The sequence below is a fragment of the Panthera pardus genome, unplaced genomic scaffold (genome assembly GCF_024362965.1).
Source record: "Panthera pardus isolate Hobbes unplaced genomic scaffold, ASM2436296v1 HiC_scaffold_2, whole genome shotgun sequence".
NCBI classification, from domain to species: Eukaryota; Metazoa; Chordata; class Mammalia; order Carnivora; family Felidae; genus Panthera; species Panthera pardus.
Genome location: NW_026526765.1, coordinates 87,974,085 through 88,000,958, shown reverse-complemented (window position 1 = coordinate 88,000,958; position 26,874 = coordinate 87,974,085). Strand labels below are relative to the sequence as shown.

At 36.1% G+C, this 26,874-nt stretch overlaps 1 long non-coding RNA gene across 1 annotated transcript in view; it reads left to right on the top strand.

The window, feature by feature from the left end:
* Positions 1–380: 380 nt before the first annotated feature.
* Positions 381–26,874, top strand: part of LOC109274887 (uncharacterized) — a 39,035-nt gene continuing 12,541 nt past the window's right edge. The window contains exons 1-2 of the long non-coding RNA XR_002083895.2: positions 381–532; positions 23,761–24,081. This is a non-coding gene — a long non-coding RNA (uncharacterized LOC109274887). The remainder of the gene's footprint in view (positions 533–23,760; positions 24,082–26,874) is intronic.

The following is a 26,874-nucleotide window of genomic DNA, read 5'->3' as shown; positions in this document are numbered from 1 at the left end:
TCTAAAAAGGGGATTTGATATTTTATATTATGTATTAATATTTCTGAGGCTATGTTTGGGTCACACATAAGCACAGATATACTCAGTGATTTCAGGATTTTCTAAAAGTGCAAGAGATTATGTTGAATTTTTATTAAACAGAGTCTATAAATCAAATGGAACATTCTCAAACCCTGAACTGTGTTTCCATATGCCTGTAGTCTATAGGTATTGAAATGCTCACCTATACTTTAGGAAAAAAAAAAACAAAACACAACATTTTGCAAAAATTGAATAAATGATCATTCGAAGCAAAAGCATGCAGTTCAAAAGCTAAACCTCCCATTGGAGAACAGAAAATTTAATGAGCTTTTAATGGAATGCAATGCTCAGAGTAGTAAATTATTTGTTAGTTGACGATGCAATCAGCATGCTGATTAAGGTTGCTTGGTTTTTTACTAAACATTAACTGAATGAAAACGGGTAGTCCTTGTTCTGCTTGGGGGGCTTTAAGGAAGCAAATGGACTTTCAGAACAGAGATTGTCAATAAAGGTGAGTGCACTCCAGGTGTCATTTGAATATGATGATAAAATACTTCTGATAAATATTTAAAAGCATTTTAAATCCACAATGTTCGCCTAGTGTATTGTGGACTCTGTTTAAAGAAACAGTGGGCCTTAGCAGGCCTAACAACAATCCCTCTATCTCTCTCTAGAAAGAAATATCTAGATCTGCTTTCTTTTATTGCAAAAGAGAAAAAAAAAGGGGGGGGGTGGTATGCTTTGAAAATATAAGCCAGCATGGACTCTGAGACCAAGAACTGTTTGGAATGTGAACCTAAAAAAAAGACAAAAAGGACAAAAATCAAAACAAAGGAAAATATCCTGACAGCAAATAAAGGAAGAGACATCTGTTTCTCTGGATAGATGAAGATAAAATTTTAATTAAGCAGTTTCGATATTCTGATGTTTTCAAATAATTGCTATTAGAATACATATATATTTTTAAATTTATAAATGACGGCATTCTGAGGGCAAGAAGTATTGTGAAATCGGAGTTATATCCTGTCTAATTTAGGAGGTGTGAAGGAGGGAATAAAAGAAAAAGAACAAAAATTGAAAATAAATTATGTGATGCTTCTTTTTGTTTTGAGATGGTTAATACAGAATTTACAAGGTCTATCATTTACCATATATTAATCTATATACATTAACTTTAAATATTGTTTCTGAGAGAGATTTTGTTACTAAATCTGTTTAAATTGCTAGATTTCTTTTCCCCCTCAAAAGAAGGGTGGGTTTTTTTGTTTGTTTTTCTCTCTACCAATTGCAGAATGATGGGTTTGTAGGTTAATTTTCTTTGAACAGCTACAAAGTTCTTTTTCTATAAATCCTAATTAGTTTCATCATTGGTGATTCTCTGGCAATGATCAGGTACCCTTAATATCCGATAAATAACTACCTCTCACTTTTAACTATTCCTGTTTATGACCCAAGAGGTTAAAAGCCTTTGACTGGCATTTGACTTCTGACCTCATATAAATGTTATCTTATCAGTTCCTGCTTGTTAACTTGTATTGAGTGCTTGTCCCTGATGGCTTTTAGATAAAGGGTTGTGGGCTTTTTTCTTTTTTTTTCCTTTTTAATATATTTCCTATAGGAACTAAACCATTTGCTTTGTTCTATGCCTAGTGCACTTCAGTCTAGAGAGTAACCTGCTATAAATCTGTTATAAAGCCCCAAATATACTTTTATTTATTCTCGACATGATTTTAGTTTAGCTTTATGGGTGGGATTTTATCACTGAGAATATATATTTATTATAATTAATAGCAGTAATTACCAGTGATCTTAATCCTTTAACATGTTAGTCAGGAAGCTGGTTAGCTTGCTATTCTCTCTTTTAAAAAAATGCAAAAGTAAAAAAAAAAAAAAAACAATTTTAGCGTTGCATTTTGTACCAGCATGAGATGAGTTAGAGAGATAATTTATGGAAATCTTGTCTCCCCAGACTTTAGAAGTCTGCCTAATGAGAGAGTCATCAGAAAGATATATCTTTTTTAAAAAATCGAATCCAGACCATGAACAGGGTATTTTCGAACCTTTGGGGAGGAAGGAGGTGGCCTGGCGCCCTCCTTTGCCCTCTGTCCTAAGAATTAAGAAGGATTTCAGCCCTTTATTCCATTTGCAGCTGTGTGTGTTGTTCATACATTCAAGTGTGTATGTGTGTGAGTCTAGCCACTGTGTACAAATCTAAATACATTTGAATGTTTGCATTTTAATCTCTCCATACCTCGATGGCATCGTGAGAGTATTCTAGGCAGATACTGGTGCCTCCGAGGCTGCCTCATTTGCAAATGACCTACAATGTGATTTCTAAACAAAATATTACATTAATTTCTATGTGGAAAATAGGCAGAAAGGAGGGGGAAGAAGGAAGAGGCAGCCATCTTGGAGTCATTTTGCCTTTTAGCCTCCTTTCTCCTCCCAAGGCTCGAGAGTTAGAATATTACCTTTATTTTTAATTGGCCTTGAACGTAATGCAAGGAAGCACATACAAGAGACCTTTGTATTCGTGTTTGGGGTAGAAAAAAGTTGTAACCTCTTTGGACTTTAAATAATAACTGTGACTATAGACAAACTACACCTATTATTCTCAATCCTTCTAAATAAATATACATATAAATGAAGCATATGCCACAGCTTGTAAGAGACCTGTACAAAACCTATTAAGGGAAACAAATGTCTATTTGGACCATTCATTTACTACTATCTAAAGAATTAATATGTCAGTAAAGTTATCTGCCCTTCCTCCTCCCCCATTCTTTCTTTTCTCTCCAAACACACTCTCACATGCACATACACAAACACACGCATTCAGATACCCCCAATCTGGAGAAATGGCGACCTTGGAAAGTTGTTTTTTGTTTTTTGTTTTTTTTTTAAATAGGGATTCCTTTTGTCTCAGGTCTTAAGTATTTAAGAAAGTAAAAAAAAAAGAAAAAAGACCAGCTTTTTATTTTTTATTTTAATTTTCTGTGTGTGGAGAGCTGCTCTGGGTCTGTAATGTCCTAACACTGCTTTCATCATGCTCATATTCTGGCAACACACAGGTTTAACACAATTTGTCCTAACTTTTCATTTCAACCATTGCTTTTCTCAAAGTGGTCAGAGTTTAAAGACTGCAAAAGCAAAGGGAAAAGAAATACCACGGCAGGGGGAAAAACAAACCAACCCCCAAACTGGTGCTGGTATTCACAGCATTGACACATTCTCAAATGTTTTCTCTGTAGTTATAACACAAAAGCGCTTTCTTCCCTGTTTTGATGTGTTAAAGACGGAAAGAGAGAGGACACTTGGAAGAGGTAAAATAAGTATTCGGAAGCACAGAGAAGGTGTTTCTTTTCTGAATATCCAGCATGTGTCAATAACATGTAGATGCTTATAGTTTCATATTAATTAAAAATTTTTAAACGGAGAGGGGATGAAAAGTTAAATTTAAGCAAGTTGTGTCAGATCCACTGAACTTTGAGCTATTGCCTTTCTGTGTGTAATTAATTAGAAGTGCATCCGAAGCCAATCATTCTGCTATCTCTGAAATAAGGATATCCAGGATCCTAAGTCCCTCTGAAAAGGGTGTGAGGGGATCAGTAACAAATTAGTATCTAATTCTGGTATTTGGCAGAAGAAACCACAAACTTTATTTTTACTCCTTCAATGTCAGTAATCTGAACTAATTTTTCTAGCCAATATTATTTGCAGATTGTTTTACTGAGTGAAACAAATACGGATTTGAAAGACAAATAATGACCTGATTACTAAACACTCTCTCCTATTCTGACGGCCAGATTCTCTGAGTTGAATCCCAGAGTCCTTTCCTATTGTATTTTGTGTCCTGGCTTTTTTAAAAATAAGATTTAAACATGTAAGCTAGGTCATTTCAAAATTGGTATAAGTTATACTACTGCTTTTTTATATTTAATTATCAATATATAGTGATAAGTCTTGGTATATCCAAAGCAAAAAAAAAAAAAAAAAAGTGTTTACTTACACCAGTTTCTATACCAATCAAAATGAACTCCCCCAAACACTTTTGGTGTAGTATTTTAAATCGTAGTTAGAGGAAGAAGATGAAGGGGAATCAGGCTTTTGGTTTTTCTGTAGAGCTGCATCATCAAGATTTATGAAGTTACCTAAGGGTGTATTAAAATATATTGCTTTTGTACATTTATAAGTTTATAAACTTACCTTAGGAATATATTAAGAAATACAGCCCATTTGTTTTTTTTCCCCCCAATTCCCTGGCAAAAATCAAACCTGCTCTGTCTGGAAAAAAAAAAAAAAACCCAGAGACTTCTGTGATATCATGGACTTTTTTGTATTTCAGCAAAGAAGTAGAGCACATAGAGTCAGAAATATCAACATTTTTAGGACCTAAATTATTACTGTTAAGGCAAGACCTTCCTTTGGCAAGATCGATGGAGACGGATTTCTAATTTCCTTGGTTTCTGTCCTCTCTTTCATGTGTTTTCTTTATTTGTATAAATTAGCTTTGTCCTTTCTTAGTAGAATGTTTAATTTGGGCACATGCTTTCCCAGATAGATTCTCATTCCCACTGCCTCCAACTTGTGTTGGTTTTGGAATGGGAAGTGGTTTTCCTCATTTAAAAAGCTTTGTAATTCAGACTCAGAGGACCAGGACCTCTTTCTATCCATCTGGACATGCTCAATGGGTCACACCCAAGATCAGAAGCCACGTTCCTATCTTCCTTATGGGAAAATGATAAAATAATATCCACAAGCATCTGATACCAGGGGCACAGCCTGGACACACACACCTTGCCCTCTTCCCCTTGGCCTTGCATGCCCTGAAGAATGAATACATCCATCTCCAAAGCTGATGCTTCGAAGTGACCAGTCAGATGCTCGCAGGTCAGCTGGCTGTCCTCTTGGACAGAGGGTCCATAAATCAGAGAGATGTTGGTGTGGTTGAAAGAGGAAGGTAGTCTAGCCTGAGGGAAGCCACGTAAATCTCTCCCAGAGCATTGTTCCTGGTAGGGAGTGGGGGTGAGAGTTGGGGTAGCTCCTGGGGCCTCGAGCTGTTATTAATGCCCTGGCCCTCCTGCAGTGGGTGCTAACTTGTTGTGCATGAGAGCTGCCGCCACCCTTCCCAAACATCGGACCGCTTGGAAAAGTCAAGCACTGCTGAGCCCTGATTTTCATTTAATAGTCAAAACCAAGATGCATTTGGGCTATGATGATAGGACAGCTCCCTTGAAAAGATTATTTGAACTACAAAGGCATTCATTTAGGGCTAGCGATGTTGCAAAAGGGCCTGCTAGAAATTAGCAGCCTGTCCCGGTATTTGGAGAGCAAGAGTGACAACTTATTGGAAGTTCTCAAGGAATCATTTATATTTCACACTCCACTAGGCAGCTGATTTGAGATTGTCTGTTAGCATAACAAAGGCTCTGAGCCTGTGAACTTCAGAAACCTTTCGACCTCTTAGCTGCTGGCATGAATAGCCCCCAGTCCTGCCTATAGAGATCTCCCAAAGCTCCCCTGTTCGTGGCTAAATTGTTAATCAGGGTAATTTAATATAGTTTTCAATATGCCTCATCTCTTATTGGGAAAGGTATTCACAGCTTCCCTACCCCTGAAAAAAAGTTCTTTTATTCAAGTGTGAGAGGGGCAGCTGCAGACAGACCCCCATCCCTTGCTGCTCCCCCCACTTCTCTGTAGCAGCGGCGATGTTCGGAGCAGCAGCCCTAGCGAAGGGCCAGAAAAAGAAACTCGAACGATGATGCCTTTGCACGCACTCCAACCTGAACCTGAGATTCCAGCCTATTTACGCTAGGAACCGACAAAACAAAAACCCAAGGCTCAGCCATAACTGACATCTCAGAGCCAACACACACGCGCACACACACGCACACGCACACGCACACGCCACACCCCCTTCCCCTCCCTCCCTTCACCATGCTTCCCCTCCCTCCTCATCTCCCAGCTAAGCTTCTCTTCTGGCTCTCGACAAAATGCACCAGACCCCAAGGCCTGCTAATTTTCATTGCTCTCACTCTTGGAGGCAGCCCACACCCTCCTGCACGCTCCTTCATAGTCACCCTCAGCCCGGAGCCCGCATCCTTTCCCTGTGTCACATACACTTGCTCTCACCGGCTCCCTCGCACACTATCAATTCACATGCACATTAGTTAGCTGAAAAGAGCCAGAGCACAAATATATTCATTTTAATCCAGTTAAGACCTAAGAGGTCTCATAGGATATTATTCAATAGTTTGAGAATCAAGTATAAAACTCAGATTTTGCCACACTGTTTCATCTCAGAGAGGCCTACAGCCTGCCTTTCTTTCACTTTCCGCCTGTACATAATGTAAAAAAATAAAATAAAGTGATTAAAAAACAATCACAAGCAAACCACCCTGTTCTAGGCAATCACTGTTCAAATATCATTATTTTGTCTTTTTTAAACGACCTGTTTCTCATACCCATGTACAAAGTCGGAAGAAAAATGTCATACAAAGAAGGAAAAAAATATGAAGTCGCTACCTTTAAAAATTAAAAATGAGAAGACACAATCTCTTAATCTTATTTTTCCACGTGAGAATTTTAAGACTTCTATAATCTTTCATCATTCATTTTTACATGAGAATTTTAAGACCTCTGTAAAATGTATCTGAATATTTCCTGATTGCTTTGGTGGTGATTTTCTGTGCAATTGTGCTCTGTCTTTGTGCGGGTTGAGGCCCTGTGTCTTGCATCTTCCTGGAACAGCCATTTCTCGTTAGCCCAGTCTTGGTTGGTGTACCACTCTCTCAGCCTCCTAAAGTTGGATAAAGCCAGGATCTAGTGCCTGAAGTATTTCCTTTGAATTTGCTCTAGTTAGAGTGGTCCCTGATGAGGGTGCGGACTTTGTTAACTCACTTGAGATCCTAGTCTACCTAGCATCTCAAAACTGCTGAGATGGGAGACAAATTCTTTCTATAGGATCAGAGAAAGGATTACTAACCTCCAAACAGGAAGTACAAATATACACCCATAATTAATAAAACAAAACAGCTCAGCCTCTTTCTCAAGATAATTTTTCTTGGAATTAAAAAAAAAATTAAAAAAATACATTTCCTGGTCAATTTTAATATCTAAACAATGCCCAGAGGTGACACTTTGGAACAGAAAATAAAGTAAGTGTATTTGGTTATTGTTTCATATGGCAATCCCAAAATCTGCATTTTTCTTGAAAATAAATCTGACCACCTAAATTTCAATGGTGTGGAAGTTTTTAGATTATAAGCATTTTCATCAATAATGTATGCATTATTCATTTTAATGATAGGATGTTTAGCTTATTTTACTCTGTAAGTAGTGCTTTTCATTTTCGTGATGTCTTAAACCAGAATATTTAGAAAATATTAATTGATAATTACCACAAGTCACTGAATCAATATTTCTGGTTTCTCCTTTAAAAAGCCAAAAAAATTGAAGCATTCATATATAAATTAACAGAAATTTAACTTTCAAAAGATGGCTAGAGACCAAAAAATATTATGGCTTTTAAACCCAAGAAAGAAAAAATACACAATTTACATTTTTTCAGTGCTTTTGCTTAACATTTTTTCATTAGCCTTTCCTTCATTAGAATTTATGATCCATGTCCATCATTACACTTTCACATCTCTGATTTCTGTTAAATTTTCTAACAAAGGTTAATAAATATAAAGGAGTAAAAAGGTCTATTTACTTTCATCTGAAGTGCTCAATATTTCAAGGTTATTTGTATTTGCATGTAAATTTTTCCATGTTCTAATTTAAATTATCAAAATCTGAGTGGAATTAATTCTGTTTGGACTTAGGAAGTAACAGGGATTTTTTTTTTAAGAAAGTGAACAATGTGATTTTGCTAAATTATAACATTTTCTTGGTGTTGGGCCATCTAACACTCTCTCTAGCATGGCACAATTTGGGCTTCACATTTATGGAAGGAAAAGGGTTGGGGGGAGAAGGATATATATTTGGAATGGTGTTTGACAGGGGGAATGAACGCAGACACCAGAACAATTATATTACAATCCCATTGGGAATGCCAGCACCAAATTTAGCCAGACTGATGGGGTACTGTCTAGACGGTCCCTTTTGTGTATCAGCTGTTTTTTCCCTGCTTTATTGCACTGCCTGAATGTGTGAGTTGAAAATGCATATGGATCCCCAACATAACCATTCCTGCAACTATACATTGCTATTAAACTTCCTCTCATTTGGCTGAGAATCAAGGATTGTGTATTCCTACTGTATTTCCTTTACAATATTTTGTAATTAAAATGCAGCTTCCAGAACTAGTGGTTTAACAAAGCTTCTAAGACAAAGTAGAAGGTGCCTAGGCTGTTTTATTATATGACAAAATAAATGTACTAGGTAAACATTTCTATCTCCTCAAACATGTCCACCTCTTTTCTACACAAGTTAAAGAAAGCCAGGAAGAAAAGAAATAAAACAATGAGAAGAAAAAGGCATAGCACATGTAAATTACCACCTTTCCTTTTGAAAAGGGCAAGGATAGAAAGAAAGAATATTTATTAAATGTTTACAGTGTAATTAATTGCAGTGTGTGTGGTTTTCCTTTTTTTTTCTTTTTTTTTTCTTTTCTTTCTCTCTACTTGGTAAACCAAATAGAGTTCAGTAATCAGGGTTCTTGTGAGGGCTTAGAAATAGATTCTCAAACTCTTTTAAATACATGTTTACAAGATTACTTTAGTGTTATTGGGCAGATAGGAAATCCCAGAGACCTTTCACATCTGGGCAACTGTCAGGATTTTGTTTTGTTTGTCAAGATAGTGCAGGAAGGCTACTTCTTACTTATATGTGATTACAGTCTCCACACAAAACATTCATTGTTCAAAGGAGCAAGAAGGCACCCCTAAATAGGATACATTCCATGGGTGATAGGTACTAAGGTTGGATGCCTTTGCTAACAACCAAGAATTTGAAATGAGCACAAATTAATTATTCCAATGAGAAAGTGAGACATAGAAAAACACATAATGCTCATCAAAGTAGGTATCAGATCTACCTCTGTCTACAAAAGGTTAATCAGCAACTTTTGTCTACAGCTGCCAAGAATTGAAAGGTATAAGAAGTTGGAATTCCACAAAATACGTCAGTATAAATAAAAATCAGGGCACAAATGAACCCACTGTTTAGAGAAGAGAACCCCATGTTTCATAGCGCAGATAACTTTTATTAATATGCACACACAAGCAGGAATTCTATATTCCATTTGCTGTAATTTTTTTCCCTTAACAAAAAGAGAAATGGTAAAAGTTTTTGCCCTTATTAAGGAAAACAAAACCAAAGGTAAAGGTGGTGATAGAAAAAAAAAATTAATAGATACATTCTGATTTCTTGAGCTCAATTTTGTCAGTGACTAAATGATGGAATTTGGATTTAAAAAATTTTCCATACCTTACCCCTGGAATTCAATAACCACCACCTACTAAGGACAATGAAGATTTTATCCATCTTTTGAGGACTGTGCGTTGAAGACGGCTAGAGGAAAGAGAAAGTAAATTTTATTCCCAATTTTAATGAACAGGAAAAGGCTAGAAATCACCTACTTTTTGCTTTGAAACATCAGATCACAAATCAACCATCATAAAATATGATGATGGACACAGGATTGGGGAAACTTCCTGGTTGGCAGAGGTTATGAGTCTTGACCAACTGACAGTGAACATGGAGACCTTAGGTTGCACTTGTAGGTATCGATGCTAACAAACTCTAAGGCCTAAGTTTGGTATGATTGAGAAAAAGAAAATACAACCAAAGGCAGTGACAGAGAGCAAAAGAAACCAAGGCTGGGAAATAAGCAAGCAAGAGAAAAATGAGGTGGGCTGGGGGAGAGCGGTGGTTGGGGGTGACGTGCAGGGTGAGTGAGAAAGAAAGAGCAAAGAATGAATATTCTAAGCATTGTTTTAATCTAAAACAGAGATGCTTCCAGGAGAATGCATTTCAATGGAGCTGAGCCAAAAATAATTATAGAGATTTTCTTGTTTTGTTTTGTGAATGAAGAGCATCTCTTTTCTCTGGAGATGCGAGAGAGAAAGGACCAGAGCCAAGAGATTGAAGTGATGCCCCTCTGCCCCTTTGCTTCCACACAGCACAGTAGCAGACCTTTCTTTCTTCCCTTTTCCAAAAGCTATTGGCACTGGATTGTGCTAGGAAGAGAGGGAAGTGGCAGCAGGCCCTCAGACCTAGCTGGGTTTTCTATTCTAACAATAGCTTGTTTACTCTGATAAGGCTGAAGTATTGAAATTGGAAGCGAGATTGGGGTGGGGGGGCAGAGATACATATTTTAGGTTCTAGAAATAAAACTGAGCTATTTACAACTAAGAATATTCCCCTGTTTGAGATACTTGAAACTTCCCTTGGGGTTTGTTTTACCAATTACATTTGTTTCCTTGTTTTTCATCATCAATAGCAAGCTACTACAGGAAATAAAGTATTCTCTCAATTTTCCTCCATTTTTTTCTGTGATGTAAAAATCTTTATCTTGGAGCCTTTTTTACAGGGGAAAAATTGTCATTTGTTAAAATAGCTTGGGCTGTGACTGAATTTTTTGTGAAAGCAACATACTATACTCTTCATGAAAACTGGAAGAAAAAATTTTAGACTAATATGAAACATACAGGATTGGGGGGAGAAACCCACCAACATTAACAGACTTTTGGGAGGATGGAAGTAATTATAACTCAGAACTAATACCTAAAGACTGTTCATTTTCTTAAGTCAAATTGATTTGCGTACAAATCACACTATTAAGTACTGTCTGAACCTGAATACTCTCTCCAAATCTCTTATTTTAGCTGTTGTGCAATGCTAATGTCCCTGTTGTCATTTTTATCATTCATAGATGTTAATTCTACAAGTAGGTTTAAGGTACCACTTTTATCTTTGTATTACCTGAATTTTTAAAAAGCAATTTCAGAAACCTAAGAACCAGTTCCTTTCCTCCACATCATATTTCACAGCTTGTAAAAACTGACATTCATTCTTCATAAATATTTGACCTGTTAAATTTAACAATTTTGGCATCCAGTAGAATAGCATAGCGAGCTTAACGGGTTAACACCATATAGGTAGACTTAATGGGTTAACATCAAAATGACCTTGATGTGAATTTAAAACAAGAAAAACTATTTGTGTTGCATTAGTAGTCAAGATTATCTATTGGCTTAAGTATAAACATCTTAGATAGTAGCAAAAATGGATATAATTTTCTTTAAAACTTTTACATGTTAAAATTGTTCTGGTTTTTCTGTCAAAAAACTATCGAAATGTATAGGAGATGGCAGTAAAGTTGTATAATTCTATTATGTTGTTAAGGGTTTTTTTTTTATTTCTTAAAGATGGAAAATATCTTCATGTACATGGGACTTTATTTTAGGGATTTTCAAAACATGTTTTAAATGTCACTGTGAATATATTGTGTAAATCTATGAATATGAGTTTTATAAATCCACATTTAATTTAATTAATCATATTGATTCACTTGACATTTTTCTTCTCCTAAATCTCCCTTTCCTTTTTTTCCCCCAATCTCTCTATTAAAAGCAATTCATTCACAGTGGTAGACTAATTTTTGAAGCAGATTTTACAAAATAAAACCGACGATGGTTTTGGAAGAACTTTTAAAAGCATTCAACTTAAATTTGTTAGAAGTGGTTAAAATGATTATTTAAGAATTCAAAGTACTTAATCACACTAATCTTAACATTATATTTAAAACCCAATACCCCAAATGAGCAGATCTACTTTTTTAAAAGAGCACTTGTTAATATTAAATAATCAGAAAAATCATTAACATGCTTTAAAGCAAAACAAGCGATAAGATTAGCAACAAATGTTTATTTTGCCAAGTTTTAAAAGAACACTTTACCCCTTTTAAAACAAAATAACTTGTAAAAGAGCAAAATATTTAGTGATATTTAGGATCTATTAAAAACCCCAATATACACAATTTGAGAATATATATTTGATTTTACTGCATCGTTGAAATTGTCGATGGAAAATATTAGTCTAGCAAAACATTTAGAATATGGTGTATAATAATTTATTATTAAAGGCAAAGTGATATACCACACCAACATATGCATTTACTATCAAGCTCTAGAACTAATTAGGAAATGAAGAGATAACGACAGATTTACAATTGATAGGTGTCCCAAAGATGTTAGTAATAATAAGTAAGCTAAAATGAATACAGAGCCCTAGGTACATGCATCAAGGTTTCTACATTTTCTAAGAGTATATAGATACATGTGTACAGATATGCTAAATGCAGATGTATTTGTCATTTATTTGCACTGGTCATCATATTATAAAATGGATTTTTAAAGGTCCTATCTTGACCAGTTCTTTCTTAGCCCCAAATTACTAAACCAGTTTCAAAGCTTTGCTCAGAAAAGTTATATTTCACTTAAAACCAACCACAGATATTGCCCCAAAGGAAGTCTTGTTTGCTTGTTCTTTTCATTTTGTAGTGGTATGTATGGAGTCCAACAAGCAACTGTGGGGGGCGGGGAGGGGGAGGAAGCAGCAAGAAGCAATCAAAAGGATTAGGATGGAAACTTCCTCAAGCTTCACGGGCTTGTTTGCTGGCCACAGATGCCATTATGGTGTATAGATAAGATATGTTTAATATGAAGACTTTAAAAAGAGCCTTCACACTCCTGAAAATTCAGAGGCAAAGCCGAGCCTCTTTCTTTAGCCCATATACTTCACTACATTGGCCCAGGAAGCCTGGCTAAAGATAGTTTCATCCAGCTCACATGCTTGGGTTTTGTCACTTCATGTCATAACCTCCACATTACTTAAATGTAGTTTTAAAATGTGTTAAACGGAAATGCTGATATAAGCCTAAATGTAGCTGCACTTGCTGTTTCTGCTCTAAGTTCATTCATGGTAGTGGATTTAGTTAAAGGGCCCAGAACAGCCATGCTTAACATTAGGGAAACAAAATCCTCTTGGCTTCAATGGGGGCTAGGTATATGTCAGAGCAGTGGGGACTCACCGTAGATATTTGAGATAGTACCTTCTGTAGAAACGTACACATTTCGTTGATGTCCCATATAATGTGAAGAAAAATATGCTGCATTACAAATAAAGCCCCATTAGCTTTTTTTTTTTTTTGATACTAAATGCTTTTGTATATATCTTGGACACAGAGAATATGCAATAACATTTATGATAGTAATAGCTGACTCCAAATAAGAATGGCTAGTGATCCTAGGTGTCTATTGAATCACAATCAAGGACTACCTGGTAAGCATTAAATGACAATAAAGGGTATTCTTACTAAAATATTAGATGAATTGATAATAAAGAAAATGGTCATTTTGACAGAAAAGCCAACAGAAAATAGCAGTAATTATGTGTGCCTTGTACACGAGCACACTGCATTACATGCAGTATGCAATGTGCTATTATAAAAAAAAAAAAAGCATGGTACCTCTTCTGGATGATACAGCTGCATTAGGAAGTTTTATAGAATGGCTTATTTTCCAGAATACAACATTTAGCTTTTCCACATGCTCTTTTGGTAGAATTTCTCCTCCCAGTTAAAAACTGGTTTTCATCACACAACTGCATAATTATTTTCTGCAACTAGCGATAATTACTTGTTTTGTGTATCTCTACTAGAGTGATTCAGTGTTTGCTGTTCTACCTCATAAAATGCATCTGTATTAGAGGCATGTGAAAAGGAGTATTGACCTTATATAATATATTGCTATATTGGTAGGGGCACACAGCGCTAATTCTTTGTAAGAGGCACAAAAGTCTATATTGCTTTGAGTTTTCCTTTTTGAATGCTATGTGAGTTTTCTGACTAAAGCATAAAACTGGAGGTAACTGAAGACAAGAAACCTCACAACATGGAAATTACTCAGTACACAAAGAAATTCCCTCTCAGATAAATGTACAATGGGTGACTGAATAAAAAAGGCCGTTGGAGGGATTTGTTGATAGTGGCATCACAGAAAACTCTGGAATCAGTGTTTGTGAGATTTGTCACACCAAAAAATCAAGAACAGATTCCAAATCATTCAAGAATATCTCATCATTTTATGTCACTCACAAAGCCCTCCACAAATAAAAATGAAAATTAAGCAGAGCCCCTCCTGCCAGTCTTTTTATCTTACAACAGCCTTTCTCTTTCTCTCTTTTCCTTCCAACTCTTATTTGTCTGAGGTTCTCCTTTCTTTCAAGTTTTCTTTAATCCTTGCTTTCCCCATGTCCCTGTTTAGTCTTATTCACCAGTGATGCCAACAAAAATAAACAGTCTGTTTAAAACAAGTGAGTCAATGCCAAAAAAGACATGATTGGTGTGTAGCTTATTTGTTATTTTTATTTTTTAGTGAAACTACACCTGTGGCATTGTCTTACTTAATTTTTTCTTATCATTTAAAAAACACAACACAAAGAAAATAGCAGAGAATTGAAGGGCTATTTAATGTCTTTGGATTTATTTATAAATATATGTAATGTTAAATGCAGCGAAATCCTTGTGAGACTACTTTCGTGCTTACTGATCCCAGGGTGCAGAAAGAATTAGCTTATCCAGGAAAACTCAAAGTCATAATTAGTCTTGTGAATTATAATAATCGGGTCTCATCCTACATTTCTTTCTCATGTGGTATTCCCAGTGGGAGTTCTGCATGAAAAAGGACTACAGGATTGGGCATTAATAATGGTATACCTGCGAAATATGAGCATTTTCCTACAGTGCCAATCAATGAAATTAGAAATCTGCCCCGTCTCAGTCCTATGCCCTTCAACCAATTAGAAGATTAACACCAACAGATTTTTCAAATTTCAAAAGGAAATTTTACTCTTAGTTTTAAAAATACCTCTTAAAATTATAAAATAAAACAGAAGTTTTTCCCCCTAATGAAATATATCTTTCACTCCTGACTTACAGGTATAAGGCTGCAATTAATATTTTTATTTTTTTATTTTTATTTATTGTTTTAAATTTTTTCTTAACGTTTATTTATCTTTGAGAGAGAGAGAGAGAGAGAGAGAAAGTGGGGAGAGGCAGACAGAGAGGGAGACACCGAATCCGAAGCAGGCTCCAGGCTCAGAGCTGGCAACACAGAGCCCGACACGGGGCTAGAACTCATGAATCCCAAGATCATGACCCGAGCTGAAGTCATACACCCAACTGACTGAGCCACCCAGGTGCCCCTAATCTTTATTTTTAAAAAGTTACCAACGCTTACGTTTTGGATAATTTCCTCAAACAGATAGAAACAAAAGAGCAAGTAAGGGAAGAATCCATGAAACTCAGGAGAAAGCTTTAAGTAACTTGAAGTCTCTCAGATCAGCTGTTTTTCCTAAACTGTTTCCTCAGGGTTGACTGACAGAGATGACCGATGGTTTTAGTACACAGACCTAGCCTAAATTCAAGAAAAAAAGGGTAATAGTTTACCAATCCTGAGGTGTTGATATTTTGTCACAGAAATACTTCGTATATGATTTACATTAGGATGAACCAGGCTTAGAAAAGTAGGCAGAACTCAATCACAACTGTACATGCATCTAAAGTCTAACCTGCATGGCTCTACCTTCAACAGGTGAATGAATAAACACCATAGTATATTAAAACAATGGAATACTACACAGCAATAAAAAAATGAATCACTGACACATTTTGCAATATGGAAGGATTGCAACCTAAATATGCTGAGAGAAGCTAGAAAAAAAAGAGTACAAATTATTTATATAATAGTCTAGGAAATTCAAATTAATATATAGTGACAGAAAGCTGACTGGTAGTTGTCTGAAGGAGTGATCAAGAGGTGGGAATTAGAAAGAGGTATAAGGAAACTTTCAGGAGTGATGGATGTATTCATTGTCTTGACTATGGTGATGGTTTCACAGTTGTATACAAATGGAAAAACTTAAAGAATTATACAGTTAAGGGGTGCCTGGGCATCTCAGTTAAGTGTCTGATTCTTGATTTCAGTTCCAGTCATGATCTCACGGTTGATGGGTTTGAGCCCTGCATCAGGCTCTGCACTGACTGTGTGGAGCCTGCTTGGGATTTTCTCTTGTCTCCCTCTTTCTCTCTTCCCCTCCTGTGCGCGCTCTCTCTCTCTCTCTCTCTCTCTCTCTCTCTCAAAATAAATAAATAAACTTTATGAAATAATTACACAGTTAAAAAAAGAAGTTTGTTATATGTTCATTTTACCTCAATAAAGCTGTTAAAAGTAAATGAACTGATTAGAATGGATATAGCAACCAATCACCAATCAGAATGGATACACCAATCAGAATTTGAACAATAGGTTTCAGGATTATCCAGGTAATTGGGACCATTTAGTTGACCATGAAGTATGTAGAGATTGGGATGGCCCTCTTCATCCCCTCCCTGACGTTTATGACCCCTGGAAAACCATTTTCCACCTTCTCTTGCTAAAGCCAATACAATTAGGAATAACATGAGCATCACCACTTTTACATTCTACCTCGAACAGTGCCACAAACCATGTGACTTAGGACAGGTGACAAAACTAATGTCAAAATATTACTCGACAATTGTTTGCAGTAGAGGTAAACTGCAATATATTTTCTTCTAGAGTAAATGGGATCCATCTAGAAAGTATATCAGTTTTATAATTGTCTATTTTGCCATAGCATCTCTATAAAGATTTTATCCTCCCTTTTTTTGCTATCATGCACGTGATAAAAATGGAGTGGGAAGGCGAAATTGGGGATACCGTTATCAAAACAACATAAATGACCCAAAGATATCTGTCTCAGGTAGATAGTCTATGTGACATGATCAATTTCAACTCAATTCAGCAAAAATTTATTAAAATACACTGTAAGGTACAAAATCACCATATTCCAAAATCACTCTATCCTGGAATGGAGGACAACTGACTGAATGCCTTGTGTAGAATAAAGGATTAAGATAACTCCAGGTTATTATTTTTAACTGTTCTATTTTATTTATAGTGAATGTTGTGTTTATTTACTTACAACTGAATTTTTAGATGCATAACTTGAGTTTGACGAGAGCCCATCTCAGGGACAGAGAAAAAAATAGTCCTCCATAGTTTTTAAGACTCTCAGTGACTAAACTGAAAGAAAAACATATGGGGGGAAAAACTGGAAGCAAATTGAATACATGTGCAAAAGTGACATTTTACTAAAAGAACATGCTTAAAACTGGGTTTCTTGAACATATGTCAATGAAATTGAAAATGAAATGTAGTCAGTGAGTAGAATGTATTTCTGAATGCAGAAGAACACGTGTGTTACATTACCTAAAATGGAAACGTTTTTTCATCTTGTCCCACTATGATTTTTTTATCCTAATTTTAGAGATACGATATTAAAAATATGTTAAAACAATTCTGTTTAGGGATTTAGGTACATTTTAGTTTTTAAAAATCTCCATCATTTTGCCAGGGTCAATCCTCACATCTCATAGATTTCCAAATTAAAATTTACAAAATGAAAAATGTGCCACTGATCTTGGATTTAAACTCATAACTTATGTTAGTATGTAGCTAATTCTTGCATTTTAAACCTGTGTACAACAGCTATGGTTAAATATTTTTCTGATGTTTTTTCAAAATAGAAAAAAATAAGAGAAGTTCTACTTTGTACTTTGTTCCTTTCTCCTGGTTTTCTTTTTCATGTCTTCTTTCCTCTGTTCTTCCTTCTTTTTCTGTCACTTCATTACTTAGCTTCTGATTTTTTCAGCTATTGTTAATGTGGGTCAGTGACCAAGACTTTGTCTTAACCTTGAAGATGCAATTGCTTTAGGCAAGTCCTCACGCTATTTCTCCACTGTGCTTAGACGTTAAAAGAGCTCTTCAGATACAGTGTCTGTGAGACTGTTTTCTTTTGTTACCATTCAGCACTGGATTTTAATTTAACCAGGACCAGTTTGGTGATAAAAGAATTCAAAGGGTTTTGAAGAAAAAAATAATACAAAGAAAACAGTAAAATAAAATAAATAAAAAACAAACAAAAGGTTTTTAAGAGGTCCCACCACTGCCATCTCCCTACCTAATTTCTGATGTTTCATATAATCTAGTCAGATGAATACACCTTCTTCCCTTCATACTTTTTGGTAAGAATCAAAAAAAGCTGTCTGGAAGTGGATACATACAGGGGAAACCCTGTACTTAGATTCCTGGAACTGGGGACTCTTGCTAGAATAAACCAAAGAACCTTTGGTATAGAGACAACTAAAAGAGCAGATTTCTTTGCTCTGTGGAATAATCTCTTGGTGTTCAGCGATGACTGCTTGTGGTTGAGATGCTCAGTCAACTTCTATTTCTCCTGCACTCCTTACCTGAAGGGAGATTTAAAGTGGCCATGGTATTTTATGGCCACATTCCAGATATCTAGGTTTTTCATCTGTATACATTGGCAAAAATCCACCCTACTCATCTCATTGTATTTTCCTTAGGGCCCAATGTGGTACTGTATGTGAAATCACTTTGCAAACTATAAAAACATGATAAAAATGTGAGTATTGTTTACTGAAAACAATAGAACACTAGAAACTGATGTGGTATATATATAGCATTATCAGCCAGGTACATATCAATCAATTCAGGACCTTCATTTTTTAGGTCCTGACACAAACACCTTGTTTGTGCAGACAGACTTTTTTTTTAGTTCACAGAAAATCAGATCATTAGGTAGGGCTAACAAGCCGCTCCTTGTGATGTTTTCCCATGTAATCTGGAGGAAGTATTGAGAGAGTCTGTCAGCACTGAACCATTTGGACATGTGAAATCTTATCAGAAAAAAAATCTTGTCTTAGAGATATGTGAAAAATGTCCATGGACAAGCGATTTAGGTGATATTGCTAATAAACCCTATCCTCTATTACCACATACCCATTCTCCAGCAAACTTACAGACCCTCCTTTTCTCTCATTGATCCACTAACATAAAGTCTTTTTCTAATTCACTATTATAAGTAATTACAATTAGAATGGATTTATTAATTAATGTCTATTATAATCATCATTAATTAATCTTAACTATACAGTATTTCATATAATCTGTTCCATAACTCTTCATCTTTAGAAAGAGAATTCAGAGTTGCCTCTGAGACAGTGGAACTCACGAAATCAGTTAGGGACTATAGACAGAACAAAGAAATAAAACTATTTAGCACTTCAGAATGAAGAGCCAAACAGGAATTGCAAATCCCCATGTTTATTTTGCCTGCAACAGGTTAAATCACTTAAAATTGGAAAAATCAATGCAATATTCAAATTCTACTTTGTACAGTGTTTTTACTCATCAACTATCCAAGGAATATGATAATCTCAAAGTTTTACTCAGAGATCTATAATATTTAGACAACAAAAATTTTATTTACTTTCACTCAAATTTCTGTAAAAAATAAAATCAAAAGAAAGTAGTTTTTTAACTCAGAGCCTGACACTTATTTGCAAGAAATTGATGTTGATCGGAAAACAAAATACTGTTTTAATCTATGTCTGAGGAAAGTTAGGAGAGCCTTTTAGAATATCCAACTTCCATGTATTTACTTTAAAATGGCAACCTTTGCTAACTACCTTATTTACCTGCAATGAATTATTTTTACAAGTGTTTACTGTCCTTTCCAAAGACTAACATATCATGTCAACACTTTTTCTAATATAATGTCAAGCGGCAAGAATTATACAGAATACTGTTTCAAAGTAAGCAAACTTATACTGTGGGGATGACTGATGTAACCTAAGCAGATATTATAAGCAGAGACAGATACAGGCAAAGTTTTTGCCTTAAGAGATCCTAAAATGAAGTTGGATTAGAGGAGATACAGAAGACATAAAATTACACCTGTAATTTACCTTTTCCCCAAATAACTAGCTCTGTTATTACCTTCTACTGATAATTGATTTATGTATGGCTCAATCCAATAATTTCCTACTTTTATATACAGTGGAGGGTAGTGGCTTCCTAACTTCTATATACACATATAGGGCTTGAGACCACGTATCTCAAGAACGTTGCTGCACGACATCTTTTAATATGTCATTGTTTAAGAACCAGCAAGTATGCACCTAGTCTGCTAAAAATGGCCTGGATAAGAAATGGGATATTCTGCAGAATCCTACATATCTCTCCACTGCTGCTTCCCGGGTTCCGTCTGTAGGTTACCTTGGTTGGTTTAAAAAGTCACTGATCTTTGGTTCTTGGTTTTACTTCAGTCCTTGGCATTTCCTGTATGACTCGCGGTAATCAAATTTAGGAGCCTGCCATAACCCACCTGCAACTGATCCCACATGTTCTTTAGTGGTATTCTCACTGGCTCCTCCCCACAGTCTTGCTGCACCAGTCCCATAATATGCATGGTCTGACAGCTATGTCTGGTGTTTTCTTTTATCTATGCTAGCATACGTATTTGGTCAATTCAGAAAAATAAGCAGTTTATTTTAATATTTAGTTGACCATCTGGGTGGCCAATTAGGAAATAACTGCATAAAACAGTCAAAAGACTGTAAGATTCAGAACTAAGACGATAGCAGGAGGGTGGAAATATCATGGGCTTAAGAGCTACTGAAGAGAGAGAATCAATAGGATTTGATGACTGATTGGTTGAAAGAGATAAAGGAGAGGGAAAAGCCATGGATCATACCTTATTTCTGGCTCTAGAAATGGAGGTAATCATGAAGCCATTTATTAAAATGGGAGACACAGGAGGAAAAGCAGATTTTGGGTGAAGGAGATGTGATGAATTCAGTTTTGCATAATTGAATCATAGGCTTGTCTGTAAGACATCTAAGTTGTGATACTGATGTTCAGTGTATAGTTAAATACAGGGTCTACAGATCAGGCAAGAAATCTAGCTTTGGGATGTGCATTTGAGAATACGTTATTTAAAAAAGCTAAATGGTCTAAGGTATTTTAAATAAAGTGAAGAAGTAACATACAATAAGGTTTACTACAAAAGGCTGTTGATGAATATGGCTAGTAGAGTTTTAGTAAAATGATAGAACAGAAGCCAGATTCCGATGAAGGAGGAGTAAATGGAAAACAAGGGAATGGAATCCTTCATGCTTACAATGAGAACAGCTACTTTTTCTTTTTTTTTTAAATCTCAGGATTAGAGCCAAAATTAGTTATATATTTTCTAAAAAATTTAAAATGAAGTCTTTTACCTTTCTTTTGTATCTATTCTTTATTCTCTCAGGTATCTGTGCTGAGGTACTTTATTTTCAAGAGACAATGTATATGAAATGTTTAGCACAAAGCCAACATAGTAAATGCTCAAGTAATATAACTGCAGGTATTCCTACATATGTGATTCTAATACACTTCTGAAAACATGTGGGAAAGCAAAATTTTTTGTTGCAAGAGCAAATATTTCATTATTTTAAATAGGAAAAATAATAATGCATTCTTAGTATAAGCGAAAGCCCCAACCAGTTCCCCTAAACATCATTTACACACTCTTACACATCCATATAATAATCTACTAAGGATTTATGCATTATAAAAATACATAGTCCTTGATTATTTAACATTTAATGAACACACTAGTGATTATGTTGGTGTGGATGAAAGACGTTATGAGATTACAGATTACATTTTGCTTCTACACAGCAATGAATATGCGTTCTAACGTAAATAAGCAAGAAGATATGTAAAAAATACATATTAGATGCAAGTAACAACAAAAATATAAAGAAGACATTTTGGCTTTAAATGGTTACTCTCAGAATAAGATTCAGTGATGAGGGAGACCTTTTCGCTTAATAATGCATAACATCGTTGAACAAGGCCAATGTTTAGCACTACGTTATTCTGAGAATATCAGAGATATCAACACATTGTTTTCTGCATCCTCCTGTGCAACTCTCTGAAAGTTACATGGAGATTCATGGTAAGAATTTTCGATTCAAACACTAAATTTGGGGTAAATGTTTTTAAAAGTTGCTCTTACAACTTTTAGTATCATGTAGACCTGTGATGTGGGTGTGCTCTTGTTATGGACATGTGCAAAGCAGAGCAGGAGTTCTCAGCTGGGAGAGATTGTGCCTCCCAGGGGATACTTGGTAATGTCTGGGGGACATTTTTGGTTGTCATTAAACAGAGGTCAGGGATACAGCTACACATCCTACAATGTACAGAACAGATCCTCATCACAAAGAATAACCCAGCCCAGAATGTCATAGTGCTGAGGTGGATAAACCCTGAAGGAGAGAGAAAAGAATGGAATCAAACCAATATTTCAGAGGGAACCTCAACTGGAATAAGGAACAGATTGAATATTGCAAAATCAGAAGTTGGAATGAGTTGATGTTATTAGCTTGGGGAACCATGAGGCGGATCTTTTCATCAACGGCACTAATAAATCTAAGAAAAGGAGCTACTTGGGGAAGGGACTGTGAGAAAAAATATTAAGTTTAGTTTTTACAATGTTATACACTTCAGGTATGGGTGAAACATTCAAATGCATGAAATAATTTTAATTCGTGCAGGAGTTTTTGTCTAAATTTTCTAGTCAATTATTTTTTTCAAATAAAGCATTTAAATACTCTTCAGGTTTTAAGTCTGAACTCTAACTCAGTCCCATATATCATACCTTTTTCACATGTAAGCTCAGCCTTCAAGAAACTGCAGAAGAATGAGATTACTACCCCATTTAATGGATGAGAGAGATGAGGCTTAGAAAGGTTAAGCAACAAAGGTGATACAGCTACTAAATCATCATATTAAGATTTAAACCAATGTCCTCCAAGTCCCGAGCTGTTTCTAAAATAATTTTGTTTTAGTACTCAGTTGTGCTCCAATTATTTCAGACAATCCCCTGCAACCACATCTTTACTGACCTTTATAAGTAACTTCCCCCAGCTACACACACACACACACACACACACACACACACACACACACTCATGCACACACACTTTTAAATACATTTTTTTTTTGTTCTTATAAAAGTAATATATGTCAGTGCAGAATTTTGGAAAATATAAAGAGTAAAGTCAAATGGATAAAAATCATCATTACTTCCACCACTTAGAAATATCTACTAATAAATTTTAGGTAATGATTTGAGTTTGTATTGTTTTTCTTTTTCTCCGTTGACGGTTTTGCTGATATCCAGTGCTATTGCTAAAATTAATCACAAGGAATTAGAAAGAGGAGATAAAGGGAAAGATGGCACACAAGCCAGAGAATTCGCTCTCAAATTCATAAAGAAGAAACTTGGGTGAGGTGGAGGTAGAGAGGAAATATCTAGAGTCTCTCTTCACCCAAGGAGTACTAGGCACTTAATAAGTCTTAGTTCATCTGTCATATCTATGCTCCGCTAATGACAAGATTAAATTGAAGCTGCACATTCCAGAGTGCTTATCATCTCCAGACTCGGTACTAAGAGCTTTACTCACATTATCTCATTTTATCCCTGCAGCAACTTCAAGTAGGATATTATTATTTCCAACTTAGAGAAGAAACTTAGGCTTCAAGAGATTTTAAAAACTTGCCAAGTTCCACATCCAGTAATTGGGGAAGCAAGGATTCTATGGCAAATTTGTCTGGTCATAGAGGCAGTGTTCTTACTCTTTGCCTATGCTGCCTCCTCCCACTGCGGAAAGCCAGGTGTGGACAAATACATAATTCAGGAAAGTGAGAAGAGAGCACAGAATACTATCTCATGGTTTCTAGTTTCAGACTTCCTTTCCCCCCCCCCCCACCCCCCTCCCTCTCTCTCTCTTGATAGAAGTAGGCTGACATATGGCCTCGGGAGTATGGTTCCAGGACTCAGTCACTAGGTGTTTTAGATTTGATTCCATTGGAAAAATACAGTGTGATAAGTAACGTGTGTGAGAAGATTAGTATGTGCCCGACACAAGAGTTTGCTAAATGAATGATCAGAAGAAAGGAGCTCCACCAAACTGAAGACCCTTTCTCAGGAGTAACTCTAATAACAAGTTGAGTCAGACTCCTACCAAAGTTTACCACTTATTGACTTCGAATAGTTGCATTTCAACAGAGAGATGCTGGCTGACTGAAAGGACTATCACATGCTTCTTTTCTTGAGGTGAGACTACTGCTCATGGAAAGAGATGAATATCAGAGTTAAAAACTGTGGGATTAAAAATGAGCACATTTGGGTTTGAATTTAAAATAAATAAGCACAATTCCCTTGTTTTTGACAAATATTTGGAAAATGTAGTCTTTGGCTTTTAGTTTTAGGCTGTAGGATGGAGCTGTTGTAGAAAAGACTAAATGAGTAATATTCTGGCTGCATTTTCTCAGCCAGCTCTCCAGGTTGGGAATATTCTGTATCTGTGGAAACATGCTCTTCCTGTAAGGCTCAATGTAGATCATTGGTTTTACATGAAGGCCTCTATTAATCTAGTCATTCACAGACATTTTTATGCATAATTGTTGGGTAATAGTCTGTGTTTATTTTTATGATAAATGTTTCAAAGCTACTGTTCTCTGGGGTTCTCACATAAAGGAAAATATTTATCTCATTGGAATTTTAACCACACTACAATTAAAATGAAATGCAATCGATAAAATATTAATGCAGGTATGTTTGAAGATCAACTACTTAATGATTAGGCCCCTATCTATCATTCCCTAGCTTTCTGAAGGTCAATATATAGCAGAGTCAATGAGTTAACCAGCAAATCAGAAATACAATATCTGTCTAATTGTGGGTCTATTATTAATTTCTTAATGAAGTGTGTGACTTGTTGATGAGAGTTTATGCTGCCTATTCTTTTTAAAATCTCATGCCACGCTGGGTTGTTACTTCAAAGTCTCAGATAATTGAACATTATTTTTAACACTAGATATCACTGTAACACTATAGGAAATAGAATCATAGGATGTGAAGGGAAGAAATGGCTACATAGGTCTCTTCTCACCCTGTCTTTTGGAGAAAGTGACACTGAACATCACTAAAGACAATAGAGTTTCTCAGTATCACATGGTTAGTGGTGAAGCTGACCCAGAACCCAGGTCTCCTGATTCCCAGGCCACTGCTCTTCAAGACTCCAAGCCACTGAATTTCAAGATTCCAACCCAGGGTCTGGTTCTGCAGATGCTGTGGGTAATTTGCCGTGCAAATTATGAGCCTGGCCTTTTATTTCCTGTACTGTTTTCTAAGCAAAGTGAAGTAGGAATTAAGTAGGTAGGTAGAAAGGAGCAGCAGTTGCACTAACTGGAAATTTTCTCTCATGGTGGCAGGAGCCAGGTGCATTTTTGAGGCTACTTATGGTGAGGGTGAGCCCCCACCTTCTACTTGGAAGTGAGTATCTGAAATGACTAGCACCAACTTTAATCTTATAAAAACTACCATCTCTAGGTCTCAGGCAGAAGGAAGAACTCCTTGGAGTTCCTGCCAGGTACAAGGGATTACTGAAAAATAATGATATCTCAATTGCCATTATGGTGTTTTATGTTGGTAATAGAAGTCAAAAAATAACAATGAATTTCCCCACTAATTTTCCATGGCTACTTTCTATATGAGTCAACTTTAATAATTCATTTTACTTTGTGCTGGATAACAAAACGGTTCTAAGCTTTGGTCATTTGTGTGACACTAGCAGCACTCCACAAAGGAGGAAGAAAGTTCTTGAACTGAGGTTTTACTCTAAGTGTACAAAATTATAGCAAAAAAACAAACACAAACAAAACTCTAAGCATAAATAGCTATTCATTTCAGTTTTCACTGGTTTTCGTAAAGGGCGAGTGTGAGCAGGGGAGGGGCAGGGAGAGAGGGAGAGAAAAGAATCCCAAGCAGGCTCCACACCCAGTATTGGAGCCCAACTCTGGGCTAGATCCCTTGACCCTGGGACCATGACCTCAGCTAAAATCAAAAGTCAGATGCTCAACCGACTGAGACACCCAGGCACCCCTCATTTCAGTTTTTAAAACATTTACTTGCATCATGTAAATGGTCACTGGGCAGTCAGAACAAGGTAAAGAAAATGAAGTTTGGCAATATTGTCAAAACGGCATCAATTCCCTTATCAAAATAGAGTACCTTTGTTAAACTGATCCCAGAATTTGTCTTTCAGCACTGCTCAAAAAAGTTTCAACTGATTTAATGACATTTTTCAATTTGATGGTTAGATAAGGGGCAACAGCCAAATCAGACGGGCCATTCCTGGTTTGCAGTATAATCAAGTGTGATAGCAGGGCACCTGGGTGGCTCAGTCGGTTAAGAGTCTGACTTCTGCTCAGGTCATGATCTCACAGTTTGTGAGTTCCAGCCCTGCATCGGGCTCTGTGCTGACAGCTCAGAGCCTGGAGCCCGCTTTGGAGTCTGTGTCTCCCTCTTTCTCTGCCCCTCACCCACTCACGCTCTCTCTCTCCTTCAAAAATAGATTAAACATTAAAAAAAGAAAAAAAGCTATAGCTGGCAGAGGTCTTGGACAACACTCAACTCTGTGTTTCCCAGGTTGAGGGATATATATGGACCACTGGTGTATACAAGATAATTTTAGGAGGCATATCGATACCAAAGAACACAATAAGAAAGTTTGCATTATTTCAGGTTTTTTGAGACTTCTAATTATATCAGGAAGAAAGTCTCAGACTGGGGCAGACAAAGAACTCTCTACCACTTTTCTCTGGCTTTTTAAGAAACAGAAAGCAAGCCTCAGGCTCAGTCTTCAGCAGACAACCCTGTGGAGCTAGAATTTAATAACACTGTATGGTTTCCATTAAATAAATTTTGTCCATTTACTTATGGTGGGGACACAAAACTTTCTTTTAAGATACATTTAGTTAAGTTAAAATTTTTAAGTTAATTCAGGACAAAAATTAAGTAAACATTAGTTCAGAGAAGACAGCAATGCAAATATTACATAAAGGC